The sequence below is a fragment of the Oncorhynchus nerka genome, linkage group LG3, assembly GCF_034236695.1.
Source record: "Oncorhynchus nerka isolate Pitt River linkage group LG3, Oner_Uvic_2.0, whole genome shotgun sequence".
NCBI classification, from domain to species: domain Eukaryota; kingdom Metazoa; phylum Chordata; class Actinopteri; order Salmoniformes; family Salmonidae; genus Oncorhynchus; species Oncorhynchus nerka.
This window is the reverse complement of record NC_088398.1, coordinates 84,994,612-85,020,481: the sequence shown is the minus strand read 5'-3', so window position 1 is coordinate 85,020,481 and position 25,870 is coordinate 84,994,612. Positions and strand designations below refer to the sequence as shown.

At 37.1% G+C, this 25,870-nt stretch overlaps 1 protein-coding gene across 1 annotated transcript in view; it reads right to left on the bottom strand.

Moving 5' to 3' along the window:
- The window catches only part of LOC115124773 (neuropilin-2-like), a 342,903-nt gene that overhangs the window by 69,391 nt on the left and 247,642 nt on the right, over positions 1-25,870 (bottom strand). The gene's annotated exons all lie outside the window — the stretch shown is intronic.

The window sequence follows — 25,870 nt, the reverse complement described above, 5'->3', positions numbered from 1 at the left end:
CCTATAGAAACGCATCGCAAAACATATTCAAGAATGGCAAAAAAGACAGTCCAGAGTCTGTCCAATATCTAGGAGATTTAAGAAATATATATATATATATATAAAGTGCCAGTCAAAAGTGTGGACACACCTACTCATTCCAGGGTTTTTCTTTATTTATTACTATTTTCTACGTTGTAGAATAATAGTGAAGACATCTAAACTATGAAATAAACACATATATGGAATCATGTAGTAACCAAACAAAAAGTGTTATATAAAAATATATTTTATATTTGAGATTCTTCAAAGTAGCCACCCTTTACCTTGATGACAGCTTTGCACACCCTTGGAGTTCTCTCAACCAGCTTCATGAAATATAGACTCGAATATTATACCACCATCTACTGAGTGGTGGTACAGTATTAGAGTCTATCGGGTGGTGGTATAATATTAGAGTCTATTGGGTGGTGGTACAGTATTAGAGTCTATTGGGTGGTGGTACAGTATTAGAGTCTATTGGGTGGTGGTATAGTATTAGAGTCTATTGGGTGGTGGTACAGTATTAGAGTCTATTGGGTGGTGGTACAGTATTAGAGTCTATTGGGTGGTGGTATAGTATTATAGTCTATTGGGTGGTGGTATAGTATTAGAGTCTATTGGGTGGTGGTATAGTATTAGAGTCTATTGGGTGGTGGTACAGTATTAGAGTCTATTGGGTGGTGGTATAGTATTATAGTCTATTGGGTGGTGGTACAGTATTAGAGTCTATTGGGTGGTGGTATAGTACTAGAGTCTATTGGGTGGTGGTATAATATTAGAGTCTATTGGGTGGTGGTATAATATTAGAGTCTATTGGGTGGTGGTATAGTATTAGTCTATTGGGTGGTGGTATAGTATTAGAGTCTATTGGGTGGTGGTATAGTATTAGTCTATTGGGTGGTGGTATAGTATTAGTCTATTGGGTGGTGGTATAGTATTAGTCTATTGGGTGGTGGTATAGTATTAGAGTCTATTGGGTGGTGGTATAGTATTAGAGTCTAGTGGGTGGTGGTATAGTATGAGTCTAGAGGGTGGTGGTATAGTATTATAGTCATTGGGTGGTGGTATAGTATTAGTCTATTGGGTGGTGGTATAGTATTAGTCTATAGGGTGGTGGTATAGTATTAGAGTCTATAGGGTGGTGGTATAGTACTAGAGTCTATTGGGTGGTGGTATAGTATTAGAGTCTATTGGGTGGTGGTATAGTATTAGAGTCTATTGGGTGGTGGTATAATATTAGAGTCTATTGGTGGTGGTATAATATTATAATCTATTGGGTGGTGGTATAATATTAGAGTCTATTGGGTGGTGGTATAGTACTAGAGTCTATTGGGTGGTGGTATAGTATTAGAGTCTATTGGGTGGTGGTATAGTATGAGTCTAGTGGGTGGTGGTATAGTATTAGAGTCTATTGGGTGGTGGTATAATATTATAATCTATTGGGTGGTGGTATAATATTAGAGTCTATTGGGTGGTGGTATAGTATGAGTCTAGTGGGTGGTGGTATAGTATTAGAGTCTATTGGGTGGTGGTATAGTATTAGAGTCTATTGGGTGGTGGTATAGTATGAGTCTATTGGGTGGTGGTATAATATTAGAGTCTATTGGGTGGTGGTATAGTACTAGAGTCTATTGGGTGGTGGTATAATATTAGAGTCTATTGGGTGGTGGTATAGTATTAGAGTCTATTGGGTGGTGGTATAGTATTAGAGTCTATTGGGTGGTGGTATAATATTAGAGTCTATTGGGTGGTGGTATAGTATTAGTCTACTGGGTGGTGGTATAGTATTAGAGTCTATTGGGTGGTGGTATAATATTAGAATCTATTGGGTGGTGGTATAGTATTAGAGTATATTGGGTGGTGGTATAGTATTAGTCTATTGGGTAGTGGTATAATATTAGAGTCTATTGGGTGGTGGTATAATATTAGAGTCTATTGGGTGGTGGTATAATATTAGAGTCTACTGGGTGGTGGTATAGTATTAGTCTATTGGGTGGTGGTATAGTATTAGAGTCTATTGGGTGGTGGTATAGTATTAGTCTATTGGGTGGTGGTATAGTATTAGAGTCTAGTGGGTGGTGGTATAGTATTAGAGTCTATTGGGTGGTGGTATAGTATTAGAGTCTATAGGGTGGTGGTATAGTATTAGTCTATAGGGTGGTGGTATAGTATGAGTCTAGTGGGTGGTGGTACAGTATTAGAGTCTATCGGGTGGTGGTATAATATTAGAGTCTATTGGGTGGTGGTATAGTATTAGAGTCTATTGGGTGGTGGTACAGTATTAGAGTCTATTGGGTGGTGGTACAGTATTAGAGTCTATTGGGTGGTGGTATAGTATTATAGTCTATTGGGTGGTGGTATAGTATTAGAGTCTATTGGGTGGTGGTATAGTATTAGAGTCTATTGGGTGGTGGTACAGTATTAGAGTCTATTGGGTGGTGGTATAGTATTATAGTCTATTGGGTGGTGGTACAGTATTAGAGTCTATTGGGTGGTGGTATAGTACTAGAGTCTATTGGGTGGTGGTATAATATTAGAGTCTATTGGGTGGTGGTATAATATTAGAGTCTATTGGGTGGTGGTATAGTATTAGTCTATTGGGTGGTGGTATAGTATTAGAGTCTATTGGGTGGTGGTATAGTATTAGTCTATTGGGTGGTGGTATAGTATTAGTCTATTGGGTGGTGGTATAGTATTAGTCTATTGGGTGGTGGTATAGTATTAGAGTCTATTGGGTGGTGGTATAGTATTAGAGTCTAGTGGGTGGTGGTATAGTATGAGTCTATTGGGTGGTGGTATAGTATTATAGTCTATTGGGTGGTGGTATAGTATTAGTCTATTGGGTGGTGGTATAGTATTAGTCTATTGGGTGGTGGTATAGTATTAGAGTCTATTGGGTGGTGGTATAGTACTAGAGTCTATTGGGTGGTGGTATAGTATTAGAGTCTATTGGGTGGTGGTATAGTATTAGAGTCTATTGGGTGGTGGTATAATATTAGAGTCTATTGGGTGGTGGTATAATATTATAATCTATTGGGTGGTGGTATAATATTAGAGTCTATTGGGTGGTGGTATAGTACTAGAGTCTATTGGGTGGTGGTATAGTATTAGAGTCTATTGGGTGGTGGTATAGTATGAGTCTAGTGGGTGGTGGTATAGTATTAGAGTCTATTGGGTGGTGGTATAATATTATAATCTATTGGGTGGTGGTATAATATTAGAGTCTATTGGGTGGTGGTATAGTATGAGTCTAGTGGGTGGTGGTATAGTATTAGAGTCTATTGGGTGGTGGTATAGTATTAGAGTCTATTGGGTGGTGGTATAGTATTAGAGTCTATTGGGTGGTGGTATAATATTAGAGTCTATTGGGTGGTGGTATAGTACTAGAGTCTATTGGGTGGTGGTATAATATTAGAGTCTATTGGGTGGTGGTATAGTATTAGAGTCTATTGGGTGGTGGTATAGTATTAGAGTCTATTGGGTGGTGGTATAATATTAGAGTCTATTGGGTGGTGGTATAGTATTAGTCTACTGGGTGGTGGTATAGTATTAGAGTCTATTGGGTGGTGGTATAATATTAGAATCTATTGGGTGGTGGTATAGTATTAGAGTATATTGGGTGGTGGTATAGTATTAGTCTATTGGGTAGTGGTATAATATTAGAGTCTATTGGGTGGTGGTATAATATTAGAGTCTATTGGGTGGTGGTATAATATTAGAGTCTACTGGGTGGTGGTATAGTATTAGTCTATTGGGTGGTGGTATAGTATTAGAGTCTATTGGGTGGTGGTATAATATTAGAGTCTATTGGGTGGTGGTATAGTATTAGAGTCTATTGGGTGGTGGTATAATATTAGAGTCTATAGGGTGATGGTATAGTATTAGAGTCTATTGGGTGGTGGTATAGTATTAGTCTATTGGGTGGTGGTATAATATTAGAGTCTATTGGGTGGTGGTATAATATTAGAGTCTACTGGGTGGTGGTATAGTATTAGTCTGTTGGGTGGTGGTATAGTACTAGAGTCTATTGGGTGGTGGTATAATATTAGAGTCTATTGGGTGGTGGTATAGTATTAGAGTCTATTGGGTGGTGGTATAGTATTAGAGTCTATTGGGTGGTGGTATAGTATTAGAGTCTATTGGGTGGTGGTATAATATTAGAGTCTATTGGGTGGTGGTATAGTATTAGTCTATTGGGTGGTGGTATAGTATTATAGTCTATTGGGTGGTGATATAGTACTAGAGTCTATTGGGTGGTGGTATAATATTAAAGTCTATTGGGTGGTGGTATATATTAGAGTCTATTGGGTGGTGGTATAGTATTAGAGTCTATTGGGTGGTGGTATAGTACTAGAGTCTATTGGGTGGTGGTATAGTATTGAGTCTATTGGGTGGTGGTATAGTATTAGAGTCTAGTGGGTGGTGGTATAGTATGAGTCTATAGGGGTGGTGGTATAGTATTAGAGTCTATAGGGTGGTGGTATAGTATTAGTCTATTGGGTGGTGGTATAGTATTAGAGTCTATTGGGTGGTGGTATAGTATTAGTCTATTGGGTGGTGGTATAGTATTAGAGTCTAGTGGGTGGTGGTATAGTATTAGAGTCTATTGGGTGGTGGTATAGTATTAGAGTCTATAGGGTGGTGGTATAGTATTAGTCTATAGGGTGGTGGTATAGTATGAGTCTAGTGGGTGGTGGTACAGTATTAGAGTCTATCGGGTGGTGGTATAATATTAGAGTCTATTGGGTGGTGGTACAGTATTAGAGTCTATTGGGTGGTGGTATAGTATTAGAGTCTATTGGGTGGTGGTACAGTATTAGAGTCTATTGGGTGGTGGTACAGTATTAGAGTCTATTGGGTGGTGGTATAGTATTAGAGTCTATTGGGTGGTGGTACAGTATTAGAGTCTATTGGGTGGTGGTACAGTATTAGAGTCTATTGGGTGGTGGTATAGTATTATAGTCTATTGGGTGGTGGTATAGTATTAGAGTCTATTGGGTGGTGGTATAGTATTAGAGTCTATTGGGTGGTGGTATAGTATTAGAGTCTATTGGGTGGTGGTACAGTATTAGAGTCTATTGGGTGGTGGTATAGTATTATAGTCTATTGGGTGGTGGTACAGTATTAGAGTCTATTGGGTGGTGGTATAGTACTAGAGTCTATTGGGTGGTGGTATAATATTAGAGTCTATTGGGTGGTGGTAGTCTATTGGGTGGTGGTATAGTCTATTGGGTGGTGGTATAGTATTAGAGTCTATTGGGTGGTGGTATGGTATTAGTCTATTGGGTGGTGGTATAGTATTAGTCTATTGGGTGGTGGTATAGTATTAGAGTCTATTGGGTGGTGGTATAGTACTAGAGTCTATTGGGTGGTGGTATAGTATTAGAGTCTATTGGGTGGTGGTATAGTACTAGAGTCTATTGGGTGGTGGTATAGTATTAGAGTCTATTGGGTGGTGGTATAGTATTAGAGTCTATTGGGTGGTGGTATAATATTAGAGTCTATTGGGTGGTGGTATAATATTATAATCTATTGGGTGGTGGTATAATATTAGAGTCTATTGGGTGGTGGTATAGTACTAGAGTCTATTGGGTGGTGGTATAGTATTAGAGTCTATTGGGTGGTGGTATAGTATGAGTCTAGTGGGTGGTGGTATAGTATTAGAGTCTATTGGGTGGTGGTATAATATTATAATCTATTGGGTGGTGGTATAATATTAGAGTCTATTGGGTGGTGGTATAGTATGAGTCTAGTGGGTGGTGGTATAGTATTAGAGTCTATTGGGTGGTGGTATAGTATTAGAGTCTATTGGGTGGTGGTATAGTATTAGAGTCTATTGGGTGGTGGTATAATATTAGAGTCTATTGGGTGGTGGTATAGTACTAGAGTCTATTGGGTGGTGGTATAATATTAGAGTCTATTGGGTGGTGGTATAGTATTAGAGTCTATTGGGTGGTGGTATAGTATTAGAGTCTATTGGGTGGTGGTATAATATTAGAGTCTATTGGGTGGTGGTATAGTATTAGTCTACTGGGTGGTGGTATAGTATTAGAGTCTATTGGGTGGTGGTATAATATTAGAATCTATTGGGTGGTGGTATAGTATTAGAGTATATTGGGTGGTGGTATAGTATTAGTCTATTGGGTAGTGGTATAATATTAGAGTCTATTGGGTGGTGGTATAATATTAGAGTCTATTGGGTGGTGGTATAATATTAGAGTCTACTGGGTGGTGGTATAGTATTAGTCTATTGGGTGGTGGTATAGTATTAGAGTCTATTGGGTGGTGGTATAATATTAGAGTCTATTGGGTGGTGGTATAGTATTAGAGTCTATTGGGTGGTGGTATAATATTAGAGTCTATAGGGTGATGGTATAGTATTAGAGTCTATTGGGTGGTGGTATAGTATTAGTCTATTGGGTGGTGGTATAGTATTAGAGTCTATTGGGTGGTGGTATAGTATTAGAGTCTATTGGGTGGTGGTATAATATTAGAGTCTACTGGGTGGTGGTATAGTATTAGTCTATTGGGTGGTGGTATAATATTAGAGTCTATTGGGTGGTGGTATAATATTAGAGTCTACTGGGTGGTGGTATAGTATTAGTCTATTGGGTGGTGGTATAATATTAGAGTCTATTGGGTGGTGGTATAATATTAGAGTCTACTGGGTGGTGGTATAGTATTAGTCTATTGGGTGGTGGTATAGTACTAGAGTCTATTGGGTGGTGGTATAATATTAGAGTCTATTGGGTGGTGGTATAGTATTAGAGTCTATTGGGTGGTGGTATAGTATTAGAGTCTATTGGGTGGTGGTATAGTATTAGAGTCTATTGGGTGGTGGTATAGTATTAGAGTCTATAGGGTGGTGGTATAGTATTAGTCTATTGGGTGGTGGTATAGTATTATAGTCTATTGGGTGGTGATATAGTACTAGAGTCTATTGGGTGGTGGTATAATATTAGAGTCTATTGGGTGGTGGTATAGTATTATAGTCTATTGGGTGGTGGTACAGTATTAGAGTCTATTGGGTGGTGGTATAGTATTAGAGTCTATTGGGTGGTGGTACAGTATTAGAGTCTATCGGGTGGTGGTATAATATTAGAGTCTATTGGGTGGTGGTATAGTATTAGAGTCTATTGGGTGGTGGTATAGTATTAGAGTCTATTGGGTGGTGGTACAGTATTAGAGTCTATTGGGTGGTGGTATAGTATTATAGTCTATTGGGTGGTGGTACAGTATTAGAGTCTATTGGGTGGTGGTATAGTACTAGAGTCTATTGGGTGGTGGTATAATATTAGAGTCTATTGGGTGGTGGTATAATATTAGAGTCTATTGGGTGGTGGTATAGTATTAGTCTATTGGGTGGTGGTATAGTATTAGAGTCTATTGGGTGGTGGTATAGTATTAGTCTATTGGGTGGTGGTATAGTATTAGTCTATTGGGTGGTGGTATAGTATTAGTCTATTGGGTGGTGGTATAGTATTAGAGTCTATTGGGTGGTGGTATAGTATTAGAGTCTAGTGGGTGGTGGTATAGTATATTAGAGGGTGGTGGTATAGTATTAGAGTCTATTGGGTGGTGGTATAGTATTAGTCTATAGGGTGGTGGTATAGTATTAGTCTATTGGGTGGTGGTATAGTATTAGAGTCTATTGGGTGGTGGTATAGTAAGAGTCTATTGGGTGGTGGTATAGTATTAGAGTCTATTGGGTGGTGGTATAGTATTAGAGTCTATTGGGTGGTGGTATAATATTAGAGTCTATTGGGTGGTGGTATAATATTATAATCTATTGGGTGGTGGTATAATATTAGAGTCTATTGGGTGGTGGTATAGTACTAGAGTCTATTGGGTGGTGGTATAGTATTAGAGTCTATTGGGTGGTGGTATAGTATGAGTCTAGTGGGTGGTGGTATAGTATTAGAGTCTATTGGGTGGTGGTATAATATTATAATCTATTGGGTGGTGGTATAATATTAGAGTCTATTGGGTGGTGGTATAGTATGAGTCTAGTGGGTGGTGGTATAATATTAGAGTCTATTGGGTGGTGGTATAATATTAGAGTCTACTGGGTGGTGGTATAGTATTAGTCTATTGGGTGGTGGTATAGTACTAGAGTCTATTGGGTGGTGGTATAATATTAGAGTCTATTGGGTGGTGGTATAGTACTAGAGTCTATTGGGTGGTGGTATAATATTAGAGTCTATTGGGTGGTGGTATAGTATTAGAGTCTATTGGGTGGTGGTATAGTATTAGAGTCTATTGGGTGGTGGTATAGTATTAGAGTCTATTGGGTGGTGGTATAGTATTAGAGTCTATAGGGTGGTGGTATAGTATTAGTCTATTGGGTGGTGGTATAGTATTATAGTCTATTGGGTGGTGATATAGTACTAGAGTCTATTGGGTGGTGGTATAATATTAAAGTCTATTGGGTGGTGGTATAATATTAGAGTCTATTGGGTGGTGGTATAGTATTAGAGTCTATTGGGTGGTGGTATAGTACTAGAGTCTATTGGGTGGTGGTATAGTATTGGAGTCTATTGGGTGGTGGTATAGTATTAGAGTCTATTGGGTGGTGGTATAGTATTAGAGTCTATTGGGTGGTGGTATAGTATTAGAGTCTATTGGGTGGTGGTATAGTACTAGAGTCTATTGGGTGGTGGTATAGTATTGGAGTCTATTGGGTGGTGGTATAGTATTAGAGTCTAGTGGGTGGTGGTATAGTATGAGTCTATAGGGTGGTGGTATAGTATTAGAGTCTATAGGGTGGTGGTATAGTATTAGTCTATTGGGTGGTGGTATAGTATTAGAGTCTATTGGGTGGTGGTATAGTATTAGTCTATTGGGTGGTGGTATAGTATTAGAGTCTAGTGGGTGGTGGTATAGTATTAGAGTCTATTGGGTGGTGGTATAGTATTAGAGTCTATAGGGTGGTGGTATAGTATTAGTCTATAGGGTGGTGGTATAGTATGAGTCTAGTGGGTGGTGGTACAGTATTAGAGTCTATCGGGTGGTGGTATAATATTAGAGTCTATTGGGTGGTGGTACAGTATTAGAGTCTATTGGGTGGTGGTATAGTATTAGAGTCTATTGGGTGGTGGTACAGTATTAGAGTCTATTGGGTGGTGGTACAGTATTAGAGTCTATTGGGTGGTGGTATAGTATTAGAGTCTATTGGGTGGTGGTACAGTATTAGAGTCTATTGGGTGGTGGTACAGTATTAGAGTCTATTGGGTGGTGGTATAGTATTAGAGTCTATTGGGTGGTGGTATAGTATTAGAGTCTATTGGGTGGTGGTACAGTATTAGAGTCTATTGGGTGGTGGTATAGTATTATAGTCTATTGGGTGGTGGTACAGTATTAGAGTCTATTGGGTGGTGGTATAGTACTAGAGTCTATTGGGTGGTGGTATAATATTAGAGTCTATTGGGTGGTGGTATAATATTAGAGTCTATTGGGTGGTGGTATAGTATTAGTCTATTGGGTGGTGGTATAGTATTAGAGTCTATTGGGTGGTGGTATAGTATTAGTCTATTGGGTGGTGGTATAGTATTAGTCTATTGGGTGGTGGTATAGTATTAGAGTCTATTGGGTGGTGGTATAGTATTAGAGTCTAGTGGGTGGTGGTATAGTATGAGTCTAGAGGGTGGTGGTATAGTATTAGAGTCTATTGGGTGGTGGTATAGTATTAGTCTATTGGGTGGTGGTATAGTATTAGTCTATTGGGTGGTGGTATAGTATTAGAGTCTATTGGGTGGTGGTATAGTACTAGAGTCTATTGGGTGGTGGTATAGTATTAGAGTCTATTGGGTGGTGGTATAGTATTAGAGTCTATTGGGTGGTGGTATAATATTAGAGTCTATTGGGTGGTGGTATAATATTATAATCTATTGGGTGGTGGTATAATATTAGAGTCTATTGGGTGGTGGTATAGTACTAGAGTCTATTGGGTGGTGGTATAGTATTAGAGTCTATTGGGTGGTGGTATAGTATGAGTCTAGTGGGTGGTGGTATAGTATTAGAGTCTATTGGGTGGTGGTATAATATTATAATCTATTGGGTGGTGGTATAATATTAGAGTCTATTGGGTGGTGGTATAGTATGAGTCTAGTGGGTGGTGGTATAGTACTAGAGTCTATTGGGTGGTGGTATAATATTAGAGTCTATTGGGTGGTGGTATAGTACTAGAGTCTATTGGGTGGTGGTATAATATTAGAGTCTATTGGGTGGTGGTATAGTATTAGAGTCTATTGGGTGGTGGTATAGTATTAGAGTCTATTGGGTGGTGGTATAGTATTAGAGTCTATTGGGTGGTGGTATAGTATTAGAGTCTATAGGGTGGTGGTATAATATTAGAGTCTACTGGGTGGTGGTATAGTATTAGTCTATTGGGTGGTGGTATAGTACTAGAGTCTATTGGGTGGTGGTATAATATTAGAGTCTATTGGGTGGTGGTATAGTACTAGAGTCTATTGGGTGGTGGTATAATATTAGAGTCTATTGGGTGGTGGTATAGTATTAGAGTCTATTGGGTGGTGGTATAGTATTAGAGTCTATTGGGTGGTGGTATAGTATTAGAGTCTATTGGGTGGTGGTATAGTATTAGAGTCTATAGGGTGGTGGTATAGTATTAGTCTATTGGGTGGTGGTATAGTATTATAGTCTATTGGGTGGTGATATAGTACTAGAGTCTATTGGGTGGTGGTATAATATTAAAGTCTATTGGGTGGTGGTATAATATTAGAGTCTATTGGGTGGTGGTATAGTATTATAGTCTATTGGGTGGTGGTATAGTACTAGAGTCTATTGGGTGGTGGTATAGTATTAGAGTCTATTGGGTGGTGGTATAGTATTAGAGTCTATTGGGTGGTGGTACAGTATTAGAGTCTATTGAGTGGTGGTATAGTATTATAGTCTATTGGGTGGTGGTACAGTATTAGAGTCTATTGGGTGGTGGTATAGTACTAGAGTCTATTGGGTGGTGGTATAATATTAGAGTCTATTGGGTGGTGGTATAATATTAGAGTCTATTGGGTGGTGGTATAGTATTAGTCTATTGGGTGGTGGTATAGTATTAGAGTCTATTGGGTGGTGGTATAGTATTAGTCTATTGGGTGGTGGTATAGTATTAGTCTATTGGGTGGTGGTATAGTATTAGTCTATTGGGTGGTGGTATAGTATTAGAGTCTATTGGGTGGTGGTATAGTATTAGAGTCTAGTGGGTGGTGGTATAGTATGAGTAGAGGGTGGTGGTATAGTATTAGAGTCTATTGGGTGGTGGTATAGTATTAGTCTATTGGGTGGTGGTATAGTATTAGTCTATTGGGTGGTGGTATAGTATTAGAGTCTATTGGGTGGTGGTATAGTACTAGAGTCTATTGGGTGGTGGTATAGTATTAGAGTCTATTGGGTGGTGGTATAGTATTAGAGTCTATTGGGTGGTGGTATAATATTAGAGTCTATTGGGTGGTGGTATAATATTATAATCTATTGGGTGGTGGTATAATATTAGAGTCTATTGGGTGGTGGTATAGTACTAGAGTCTATTGGGTGGTGGTATAGTATTAGAGTCTATTGGGTGGTGGTATAGTATGAGTCTAGTGGGTGGTGGTATAGTATTAGAGTCTATTGGGTGGTGGTATAATATTATAATCTATTGGGTGGTGGTATAATATTAGAGTCTATTGGGTGGTGGTATAGTATGAGTCTAGTGGGTGGTGGTATAATATTAGAGTCTATTGGGTGGTGGTATAATATTAGAGTCTACTGGGTGGTGGTATAGTATTAGTCTATTGGGTGGTGGTATAGTACTAGAGTCTATTGGGTGGTGGTATAATATTAGAGTCTATTGGGTGGTGGTATAGTACTAGAGTCTATTGGGTGGTGGTATAATATTAGAGTCTATTGGGTGGTGGTATAGTATTAGAGTCTATTGGGTGGTGGTATAGTATTAGAGTCTATTGGGTGGTGGTATAATATTAGAGTCTATTGGGTGGTGGTATAGTATTAGAGTCTATTGGGTGGTGGTATAGTACTAGAGTCTATTGGGTGGTGGTATAGTACTAGAGTCTATTGGGTGGTGGTATAGTATTGGAGTCTATTGGGTGGTGGTATAGTATTAGAGTCTAGTGGGTGGTGGTATAGTATGAGTCTATGGGTGGTGGTATAGTATTAGAGTCTATAGGGTGGTGGTATAGTATTAGTCTATTGGGTGGTGGTATAGTATTAGAGTCTATTGGGTGGTGGTATAGTATTAGTCTATTGGGTGGTGGTATAGTATTAGAGTCTAGTGGGTGGTGGTATAGTATTAGAGTCTATTGGGTGGTGGTATAGTATTAGAGTCTATAGGGTGGTGGTATAGTATTAGTCTATAGGTGGTGGTATAGTATGAGTCTAGTGGGTGGTGGTACAGTATTAGAGTCTATCGGGTGGTGGTATATATTAGAGTCTATTGGGTGGTGGTACAGTATTAGAGTCTATTGGGTGGTGGTATAGTATTAGAGTCTATTGGGTGGTGGTACAGTATTAGAGTCTATTGGGTGGTGGTACAGTATTAGAGTCTATTGGGTGGTGGTATAGTATTAGAGTCTATTGGGTGGTGGTACAGTATTAGAGTCTATTGGGTGGTGGTACAGTATTAGAGTCTATTGGGTGGTGGTATAGTATTATAGTCTATTGGGTGGTGGTATAGTATTAGAGTCTATTGGGTGGTGGTATAGTATTAGAGTCTATTGGGTGGTGGTATAGTATTAGAGTCTATTGGGTGGTGGTACAGTATTAGAGTCTATTGGGTGGGGGTATAGTATTATAGTCTATTGGATGGTGGTACAGTATTAGAGTCTATTGGGTGGTGGTATAGTACTAGAGTCTATTGGGTGGTGGTATAATATTAGAGTCTATTGGGTGGTGGTATAATATTAGAGTCTATTGGGTGGTGGTATAGTATTAGTCTAGAGGGTGGTGGTATAGTATTAGAGTCTATTGGGTGGTGGTATAGTATTAGTCTATTGGGTGGTGGTATAGTATTAGTCTATTGGGTGGTGGTATAGTATTATAGTCTATTGGGTGGTGGTATAGTACTAGAGTCTATTGGGTGGTGGTATAGTATTAGAGTCTATTGGGTGGTGGTATAGTATTAGAGTCTATTGGGTGGTGGTACAGTATTAGAGTCTATTGGGTGGTGGTATAGTATTATAGTCTATTGGGTGGTGGTACAGTATTAGAGTCTATTGGGTGGTGGTATAGTACTAGAGTCTATTGGGTGGTGGTATAATATTAGAGTCTATTGGGTGGTGGTATAATATTAGAGTCTATTGGGTGGTGGTATAGTATTAGTCTATTGGGTGGTGGTATAGTATTAGAGTCTATTGGGTGGTGGTATAGTATTAGTCTATTGGGTGGTGGTATAGTATTAGTCTATTGGGTGGTGGTATAGTATTAGTCTATTGGGTGGTGGTATAGTATTAGAGTCTATTGGGTGGTGGTATAGTATTAGAGTCTAGTGGGTGGTGGTATAGTATGAGTCTAGAGGGTGGTGGTATAGTATTAGAGTCTATTGGGTGGTGGTATAGTATTAGTCTATTGGGTGGTGGTATAGTATTAGTCTATTGGGTGGTGGTATAGTATTAGAGTCTATTGGGTGGTGGTATAGTACTAGAGTCTATTGGGTGGTGGTATAGTATTAGAGTCTATTGGGTGGTGGTATAGTATTAGAGTCTATTGGGTGGTGGTATAATATTAGAGTCTATTGGGTGGTGGTATAATATTATAATCTATTGGGTGGTGGTATAATATTAGAGTCTATTGGGTGGTGGTATAGTACTAGAGTCTATTGGGTGGTGGTATAGTATTAGAGTCTATTGGGTGGTGGTATAGTATGAGTCTAGTGGGTGGTGGTATAGTATTAGAGTCTATTGGGTGGTGGTATAATATTATAATCTATTGGGTGGTGGTATAATATTAGAGTCTATTGGGTGGTGGTATAGTATGAGTCTAGTGGGTGGTGGTATAATATTAGAGTCTATTGGGTGGTGGTATAATATTAGAGTCTACTGGGTGGTGGAATAGTATTAGTCTATTGGGTGGTGGTATAGTACTAGAGTCTATTGGGTGGTGGTATAATATTAGAGTCTATTGGGTGGTGGTATAGTACTAGAGTCTATTGGGTGGTGGTATAATATTAGAGTCTATTGGGTGGTGGTATAGTATTAGAGTCTATTGGGTGGTGGTATAGTATTAGAGTCTATAGGGTGGTGGTATAGTATTAGTCTATTGGGTGGTGGTATAGTATTATAGTCTATTGGGTGGTGATATAGTACTAGAGTCTATTGGGTGGTGGTATAATATTAAAGTCTATTGGGTGGTGGTATAATATTAGAGTCTATTGGGTGGTGGTATAGTATTAGAGTCTATTGGGTGGTGGTATAGTACTAGAGTCTATTGGGTGGTGGTATAGTATTGGAGTCTATTGGGTGGTGGTATAGTATTAGAGTCTAGTGGGTGGTGGTATAGTATGAGTCTATAGGGTGGTGGTATAGTATTAGAGTCTATAGGGTGGTGGTATAGTATTAGTCTATTGGGTGGTGGTATAGTATTAGAGTCTATTGGGTGGTGGTATAGTATTAGTCTATTGGGTGGTGGTATAGTATTAGAGTCTAGTGGGTGGTGGTATAGTATTAGAGTCTATTGGGTGGTGGTATAGTATTAGAGTCTATAGGGTGGTGGTATAGTATTAGTCTATAGGGTGGTGGTATAGTATGAGTCTAGTGGGTGGTGGTACAGTATTAGAGTCTATCGGGTGGTGGTATAATATTAGAGTCTATTGGGTGGTGGTACAGTATTAGAGTCTATTGGGTGGTGGTATAGTATTAGAGTCTATTGGGTGGTGGTATAGTACTAGAGTCTATTGGGTGGTGGTATAGTATTGGAGTCTATTGGGTGGTGGTATAGTATTAGAGTCTAGTGGGTGGTGGTCTGAGTAGGGTGGTGGTATAGTATTGAGTCTATAGGGTGGTGGTATAGTATTAGTCTATTGGGTGGTGGTATAGTATTAGAGTCTATTGGGTGGTGGTATAGTATTAGAGTCTATTGGGTGGTGGTATAGTATTAGAGTCTAGTGGGTGGTAGTATATTAGAGTCTGGTGGGTGGTGGTATAGTATTAGTCTATAGGGTGGTGGTATAGTATTGAGAGTCTATTAGGGTGGTGGTATAATATTAGAGTCTATTGGGTGGTGGTACAGTATTAGAGTCTATTGGGTGGTGGTATAGTATTAGAGTCTATTGGGTGGTGGTACAGTATTAGAGTCTATTGGGTGGTGGTACAGTATTAGAGTCTATTGGGTGGTGGTATAGTATTAGAGTCTATTGGGTGGTGGTACAGTATTAGAGTCTATTGGGTGGTGGTACAGTATTAGAGTCTATTGGGTGGTGGTATAGTATTATAGTCTATTGGGTGGTGGTATAGTATTAGAGTCTATTGGGTGGTGGTATAGTATTAGAGTCTATTGGGTGGTGGTATAGTATTAGAGTCTATTGGGTGGTGGTACAGTATTAGAGTCTATTGGGTGGGGGTATAGTATTATAGTCTATTGGATGGTGGTACAGTATTAGAGTCTATTGGGTGGTGGTATAGTACTAGAGTCTATTGGGTGGTGGTATAATATTAGAGTCTATTGGGTGGTGGTATAATATTAGAGTCTATTGGGTGGTGGTATAGTATTAGTCTAGAGGGTGGTGGTATAGTATTATAGTCTATTGGGTGGTGGTATAGTATTAGTCTATTGGGTGGTGGTATAGTATTGGGTGGTCTATTGGGTGGTGGTATAGTATTAGAGTCTATTGGGTGGTGGTATAGTACTAGAGTCTATTGGGTGGTGGTATAGTATTAGAGTCTATTGGGTGGTGGTATAGTATTAGAGTCTATTGGGTGGTGGTATAATATTAGAGTCTATTGGGTGGTGGTATAATATTATAATCTATTGGGTGGTGGTATAATATTGGAGTCTATTGGGTGGTGGTATAGTACTAGAGTCTATTGGGTGGTGGTATAGTATTAGAGTCTATTGGGTGGTGGTATAGTATGAGTCTAGTGGGTGGTGGTATAGTATTAGAGTCTATTGGGTGGTGGTATAATATTATAATCTATTGGGTGGTGGTATAATATTAGAGTCTATTGGGTGGTGGTATAGTATGAGTCTAGTGGGTGGTGGTATAGTATTAGAGTCTATTGGGTGGTGGTATAGTATTAGAGTCTATTGGGTGGTGGTATAGTATTAGAGTCTATTGGGTGGTGGTATAATATTAGAGTCTATTGGGTGGTGGTATAGTACTAGAGTCTATTGGGTGGTGGTATAATATTAGAGTCTATTGGGTGGTGGTATAGTATTAGAGTCTATTGGGTGGTGGTATAGTATTAGAGTCTATTGGGTGGTGGTATAATATTAGAGTCTATTGGGTGGTGGTATAGTATTAGTCTACTGGGTGGTGGTATAGTATTAGAGTCTATTGGGTGGTGGTATAATATTAGAATCTATTGGGTGGTGGTATAGTATTAGAGTATATTGGGTGGTGGTATAGTATTAGTCTATTGGGTAGTGGTATAATATTAGAGTCTATTGGGTGGTGGTATAGTATTAGAGTCTATTGGGTGGTGGTATAGTATTAGAGTCTATAGGGTGGTGGTATAGTATTAGTCTATAGGGTGGTGGTATAGTATGAGTCTAGTGGGTGGTGGTACAGTATTAGAGTCTATCGGGTGGTGGTATAATATTAGAGTCTATTGGGTGGTGGTACAGTATTAGAGTCTATTGGGTGGTGGTATAGTATTAGAGTCTATTGGGTGGTGGTATAGTACTAGAGTCTATTGGGTGGTGGTATAGTATTGGAGTCTATTGGGTGGTGGTATAGTATTAGAGTCTAGTGGGTGGTGGTATAGTATGAGTCTATAGGGTGGTGGTATAGTATTAGAGTCTATAGGGTGGTGGTATAGTATTAGTCTATTGGGTGGTGGTATAGTATTAGAGTCTATTGGGTGGTGGTATAGTATTAGTCTATTGGGTGGTGGTATAGTATTAGAGTCTAGTGGGTGGTGGTATAGTATTAGAGTCTATTGGGTGGTGGTATAGTATTAGAGTCTATAGGGTGGTGGTATAGTATTAGTCTATAGGGTGGTGGTATAGTATGAGTCTAGTGGGTGGTGGTACAGTATTAGAGTCTATCGGGTGGTGGTATAATATTAGAGTCTATTGGGTGGTGGTACAGTATTAGAGTCTATTGGGTGGTGGTATAGTATTAGAGTCTATTGGGTGGTGGTACAGTATTAGAGTCTATTGGGTGGTGGTACAGTATTAGAGTCTATTGGGTGGTGGTATAGTATTAGAGTCTATTGGGTGGTGGTACAGTATTAGAGTCTATTGGGTGGTGGTACAGTATTAGAGTCTATTGGGTGGTGGTATAGTATTATAGTCTATTGGGTGGTGGTATAGTATTAGAGTCTATTGGGTGGTGGTATAGTATTAGAGTCTATTGGGTGGTGGTATAGTATTAGAGTCTATTGGGTGGTGGTACAGTATTAGAGTCTATTGGGTGGGGGTATAGTATTATAGTCTATTGGATGGTGGTACAGTATTAGAGTCTATTGGGTGGTGGTATAGTACTAGAGTCTATTGGGTGGTGGTATAATATTAGAGTCTATTGGGTGGTGGTATAATATTAGAGTCTATTGGGTGGTGGTATAGTATTAGTCTAGAGGGTGGTGGTATAGTATTATAGTCTATTGGGTGGTGGTATAGTATTAGTCTATTGGGTGGTGGTATAGTATTAGTCTATTGGGTGGTGGTATAGTATTAGAGTCTATTGGGTGGTGGTATAGTACTAGAGTCTATTGGGTGGTGGTATAGTATTAGAGTCTATTGGGTGGTGGTATAGTATTAGAGTCTATTGGGTGGTGGTATAATATTAGAGTCTATTGGGTGGTGGTATAATATTATAATCTATTGGGTGGTGGTATAATATTAGAGTCTATTGGGTGGTGGTATAGTACTAGAGTCTATTGGGTGGTGGTATAGTATTAGAGTCTATTGGGTGGTGGTATAGTATGAGTCTAGTGGGTGGTGGTATAGTATTAGAGTCTATTGGGTGGTGGTATAATATTATAATCTATTGGGTGGTGGTATAATATTAGAGTCTATTGGGTGGTGGTATAGTATGAGTCTAGTGGGTGGTGGTATAGTATTAGAGTCTATTGGGTGGTGGTATAGTATTAGAGTCTATTGGGTGGTGGTATAGTATTAGAGTCTATTGGGTGGTGGTATAATATTAGAGTCTATTGGGTGGTGGTATAGTACTAGAGTCTATTGGGTGGTGGTATAATATTAGAGTCTATTGGGTGGTGGTATAGTATTAGAGTCTATTGGGTGGTGGTATAGTATTAGAGTCTATTGGGTGGTGGTATAATATTAGAGTCTATTGGGTGGTGGTATAGTATTAGTCTACTGGGTGGTGGTATAGTATTAGAGTCTATTGGGTGGTGGTATAATATTAGAATCTATTGGGTGGTGGTATAGTATTAGAGTATATTGGGTGGTGGTATAGTATTAGTCTATTGGGTAGTGGTATAATATTAGAGTCTATTGGGTGGTGGTATAATATTAGAGTCTATTGGGTGGTGGTATAATATTAGAGTCTACTGGGTGGTGGTATAGTATTAGTCTATTGGGTGGTGGTATAGTATTAGAGTCTATTGGGTGGTGGTATAATATTAGAGTGTATTGGGTGGTGGTATAGTATTAGAGTCTATTGGGTGGTGGTATAATATTAGAGTCTATAGGGTGGTGGTATAGTATTAGAGTCTATTGGGTGGTGGTATAGTATTAGTCTATTGGGTGGTGGTATAGTATTAGAGACTATTGGGTGGTGGTATAGTATTAGAGTCTATTGGGTGGTGGTATAATATTAGAGTCTACTGGGTGGTGGTATAGTATTAGTCTATTGGGTGGTGGTATAATATTAGAGTCTATTGGGTGGTGGTATAATATTAGAGTCTACTGGGTGGTGGTATAGTATTAGTCTATTGGGTGGTGGTATAATATTAGAGTCTATTGGGTGGTGGTATAATATTAGAGTCTACTGGGTGGTGGTATAGTATTAGTCTATTGGGTGGTGGTATAGTACTAGAGTCTATTGGGTGGTGATATAATATTAGAGTCTATTGGGTGGTGGTATAGTACTAGAGTCTATTGGGTGGTGGTATAATATTAGAGTCTATTGGGTGGTGGTATAGTATTAGAGTCTATTGGGTGGTGGTATAGTATTAGAGTCTATTGGGTGGTGGTATAGTATTAGTCTATTGGGTGGTGGTATAGTATTATAGTCTATTGGGTGGTGATATAGTACTAGAGTCTATTGCGTGGTGGTATAATATTAAAGTCTATTGGGTGGTGGTATAATATTAGAGTCTATTGGGTGGTGGTATAGTATTAGAGTCTATTGGGTGGTGGTATAGTACTAGAGTCTATTGGGTGGTGGTATAGTATTGGAGTCTATTGGGTGGTGGTATAGTATTAGAGTCTAGTGGGTGGTGGTATAGTATGAGTCTATAGGGTGGTGGTATAGTATTAGAGTCTATAGGGTGGTGGTATAGTATTAGTCTATTGGGTGGTGGTATAGTATTAGAGTCTATTGGGTGGTGGTATAGTATTAGTCTATTGGGTGGTGGTATAGTATTAGAGTCTAGTGGGTGGTGGTATAGTATTAGAGTCTATTGGGTGGTGGTATAGTATTAGAGTCTATAGGGTGGTGGTATAGTATTAGTCTATAGGGTGGTGGTATAGTATGAGTCTAGTGGGTGGTGGTATAGTATTAGAGTCTAGTGGGTGGTGGTATAGTATTAGTCTATAGGGTGGGGGTATAGTATTAGAGTCTATAGGGTGGTGGTATAGTATTAGTCTATTGGGTGGTGGTATAGTATTAGAGTCTAGTGGGTGGTGGTATAGTATTAGAGTCTATTGGGTGGTGGTATAGTATTAGAGTCTATAGGGTGGTGGTATAGTATTAGTCTATTGGGTGGTGGTATAGTATGAGTCTAGTGGGTGGTGGTATAGTATTAGAGTCTAGTGGGTGGTGGTATAGTATTAGAGTCTATTGGGTGGTGGTATAGTATTAGTCTATTGGGTGGTGGTATAGTATTAGTCTATTGGGTGGTGGTATAGTATGAGTCTAGTGGGTGGTGGTATAGTATGAGTCTAGTGGGTGGTGGTATAGTATGAGTCTAGTGGGTGGTGGTATAGTATTAGAGTCTATTGGGTGGTGGTATAGTATGAGTCTAGTGGGTGGTGGTATAGTATGAGTCTAGTGGGTGGTGGTATAGTATTAGAGTCTAGTGGGTGGTGGTATAGTATTAGTCTATTGGGTGGTGGTATAGTATGAGTCTAGTGGGTGGTGGTATAGTATTATAGTCTAGTGGGTGGTGGTATAGTATTAGAGTCTATTGGGTGGTGGTATAGTATTAGAGTCTATAGGGTGGTGGTATAGTATTAGTCTAGTGGGTGGTGGTATAGTATGAGTCTAGTGGGTGGTGGTATAGTATTAGAGTCTATTGGGTGGTGGTATAGTATTAGAGTCTATTGGGTGGTGGTATAGTATGAGTCTATAGGGTGGTGGTATAGTATGAGTCTATAGGGTGGTGGTATAGTATTAGAGTCTATAGGGTGGTGAAATAGTACTAGTCTATTGGGTGGTGGTATAGTATTAGAGTCTATTGGGTGGTGGTATAGTATGAGTCTAGTGGGTGGTGGTATAGTATTAGTCTATTGGGTGGTGGTATAGTATGAGTCTAGAGGGTGGTGGTATAGTATGAGTCTAGAGGGTGGTGGTATAGTATGAGTCTAGTGGGTGGTGGTATAGTATGAGTCTAGAGGGTGGTGGTATAGTATGAGTCTAGAGGGTGGTGGTATAGTATGAGTCTAGTGGGTGGTGGTATAGTATTAGTCTAGAGGGTGGTGGTATTATATGAGTCTAGAGGGTGGTGGTATAGTATGAGTCTAGAGGGTGGTGGTATAGTATGAGTCTAGAGGGTGGTGGTATAGTATGAGTCTAGTGGGTGGTGGTATAGTATGAGTCTAGAGGGTGGTGGTATAGTATTAGTCTATTGGGTGGTGGTATAGTATGAGTCTAGAGGGTGGTGGTATAGTATGAGTCTAGAGGGTGGTGGTATAGTATGAGTCTAGTGGGTGGTGGTATAGTATGAGTCTAGAGGGTGGTGGTATAGTATGAGTCTAGAGGGTGGTGGTATAGTATGAGTCTAGAGGGTGGTGGTATAGTATGAGTCTAGTGGGTGGTGGTATAGTATGAGTCTAGAGGGTGGTGGTATAGTATGAGTCTAGAGGGTGGTGGTATAGTATGAGTCTAGAGGGTGGTGGTATAGTATGAGTCTAGTGGGTGGTGGTATAGTATGAGTCTAGAGGGTGGTGGTATAGTATTAGTCTATTGGGTGGTGGTATAGTATTAGTCTAGAGGGTGGTGGTATAGTATTAGTCTATTGGGTGGTGGTATAGTATTAGAGTCTATAGGGTGGTGGTATAGTATGAGTCTAGTGGGTGGTGGTATAGTATGAGTCTAGAGGGTGGTGGTATAGTATGAGTCTAGAGGGTGGTGGTATAGTATGAGTCTAGAGGGTGGTGGTATAGTATGAGTCTAGTGGGTGGTGGTATAGTATGAGTCTAGAGGGTGGTGGTATAGTATGAGTCTAGAGAGTTGTGGTATAGTATGAGTCTAGTGGGTGGTGGTATAGTATGAGTCTAGAGGGTGGTGGTATAGTATGAGTCTAGAGGGTGGTGGTATAGTATGAGTCTAGAGGGTGGTGGTATAGTATGAGTCTAGAGAGTGGTGGTATAGTATGAGTCTAGTGGGTGGTGGTATAGTATGAGTCTAGAGGGTGGTGGTATAGTATGAGTCTAGAGAGTGGTGGTATAGTATGAGTCTAGTGGGTGGTGGTATAGTATGAGTCTAGAGGGTGGTGGTATAGTATGAGTCTAGAGGGTGGTGGTATAGTATGAGTCTAGAGGGTGGTGGTATAGTATGAGTCTAGTGGGTGGTGGTATAGTATGAGTCTAGAGGGTGGTGGTATAGTATGAGTCTAGAGGGTGGTGGTATAGTATGAGTCTAGAGAGTGGTGGTATAGTATGAGTCTAGAGGGTGGTGGTATAGTATGAGTCTAGAGGGTGGTGGTATAGTATGAGTCTAGAGAGTGGTGGTATAGTATGAGTCTAGTGGGTGGTGGTATAGTATGAGTCTAGAGGGTGGTGGTATAGTATGAGTCTAGTGGGTGGTGGTATAGTATGAGTCTAGAGGGTGGTGGTATAGTATGAGTCTAGTGGGTGGTGGTATAGTATGAGTCTAGAGGGTGGTGGTATAGTATGAGTCTAGAGGGTGGTGGTATAGTATGAGTCTAGAGAGTGGTGGTATAGTATGAGTCTAGAGGGTGGTGGTATAGTATGAGTCTCTCTCTTTCCTTCCCTCCCTCTTTAAGAGCTTTATTGGGAAACAGATGTCATCAGTGCTCTTTATTGACATGGGAAACAGATGTCATCAGTGCTCTTTCTTGACATGGGAAACAGATGTCATCAGTGCTCTTTATTGACATGGGAAACAGATGTCATCAGTGCTCTTTCTTGACATGGGAAACAGATGTCATCAGTGCTCTTTCTTGACATGGGAAACAGATGTCATCAGTGCTCTTTCTTGACATGGGAAACAGATGTCATCAGTGATCTTTATTGGCATGGGAGATGTGTTATCATTGCCAAAGCAAGTGAAATAAATAATAAACAAAAGTTAAATAAACAATTGCTCACTCACCTCACTCACTCACTCACCTCACTCACTCACTCACCACTCACCTCACTCACTCACCTCACTCACTCACTCACTCACTCACTCACTCACCTCACTCACTCACTCACGTCACTCACTCACTCACTCACTCACTCACTCACTCACTCACTCACTCACTCACTCACTCACTCACCTCACTCACTCACTCACTCACTCACTCACTCACCTCACTCACTCACCTCACTCACTCACTCACTCACTCACCCTCACTCACTCACTCACTCACTCACTCACTCACTCACTCACTCACCTCACTCACTCACCTCACTCACTCACTCACTCACTCACTCACTCACTCACTCACTCACTCACTCACTCACTCACCTCACTCACTCACTCACTCACTCACTCACTCACTCACTCACTCACTCACTCACTCACTAAAGCAAGTGAAGTAGATAATAAACAAAAGTGAAATGAACAGTAAACATTACACTCACAGAATTTCCTAAAGAATAAAGACATTTCCAATGTCATATTATGTCTCTATACAGTAATGTAATATTATACATATATATATATATATATACAGTAATGTAATATTATACATATATATATATATACAGTAATGTAATATTATACATATATATATATATACAGTAATGTAATATTATACATATATATATATATATATACAGTAATGTAATATTATACATATATATATATATACAGTAATGTAATATTATACATATATATATATATATATACAGTAATGTAATATTATACATATATATATATATACAGTAATGTAATATTATACATATATATATATATACAGTAATGTAATATTATACATATATATATATATACAGTAATGTAATATTATACATATATATATATATACAGTAATGTAATATTATACATATATATATATATACAGTAATGTAATATTATACATATATATATATATACAGTAATGTAATATTATACATATATATATATATACAGTAATGTAATATTATACATATATATATATATACAGTAATGTAATATTATACATATATATATATATATATAGTATTGTAATATTATACATATATATATATATATAGTGTTGTAATATTATACATATATATATATATACAGTAATGTAATATTATACATATATATATATATATAGTGTTGTAATATTATACATATATATATATATACAGTAATGTAATATTATACATATATATATATATACAGTAATGTAATATTATACATATATATATATATACAGTAATGTAATATACATATATATATATATATAGTGTTGTAATATTATACATATATATATATATACAGTAATGTAATATTATACATATATATATATATATACAGTATTTGTAATATTATACATATATATATATATACAGTAATGTAATATTATACATATATATATATATACAGTAATGTAATATTATACATATATATATATATACAGTAATGTAATATTATACATATATATATATATACAGTAATGTAATATTATACATATATATATATATACAGTAATGTAATATTATACATATATATATATATACAGTAATGTAATATTATACATATATATATATATACAGTAATGTAATATTATACATATATATATATATACAGTAATGTAATATTATACATATATATATATATACAGTTGTAATGTTATATATATTATACATATATATATATATACAGTAATGTAATATTATACATATATATATATATATACAGTAATGTAATATTATACATATATATATATATACAGTAATGTAATATTATACATATATATATATATACAGTAATGTAATATTATACATATATATATATATACAGTTGTAATATTATACATATATATATATATACAGTAATGTAATATTATACATATATATATATATACAGTAATGTAATATTATACATATATATATATATACAGTAATGTAATATTATACATATATATATATATACAGTAATGTAATATTATACATATATATATATATACAGTAATGTAATATTATACATATATATATATATACAGTAATGTAATATTATACATATATATATATATACAGTAATATAATATTATATTATACATATATATATATATACAGTAATGTAATATTATACATATATATATATATACAGTAATGTAATATTATACATATATATATATATACAGTAATGTAATATTATACATATATATATATATACAGTAATGTAATATTATACATATATATATATATAGTAACAGTAATGTAATATTATACATATATATATATATACAGTAATGTAATATTATATTATATATATATATATATACAGTAATGTAATATTATACATATATATATATATACAGTAATGTAATATTATACATATATATATATATACAGTAATGTAATATTATACATATATATATATATACAGTAATGTAATATTATACATATATATATATATATACAGTAATGTAAGTATTATACATATATATATATATACAGTAATGTAATATTATACATATATATATATATATATACAGTAATGTAATATTATACATATATATATATATACAGTAATGTAATATTATACATATATATATATATATATACAGTAATGTAATATTATACATATATATATATATACAGTAAATAAATGTAATATATATACAGTAATGTAATATTATACATATATATATACAGTAATGTAATATTATACATATATATATATATATATACAGTAATGTAATATTATACATATATATATATATACAGTAATGTAATATTATACATATATATATATATATACAGTAATGTAATATTATACATATATATATATATATATACAGTAATGTAATATTATATATATATATATATATACAGTAATGTAATATTATACATATATATATATATATACAGTAATGTAATATTATACATATATATATATATATATACAGTAATGTAATATTATACATATATATATATATATATACAGTAA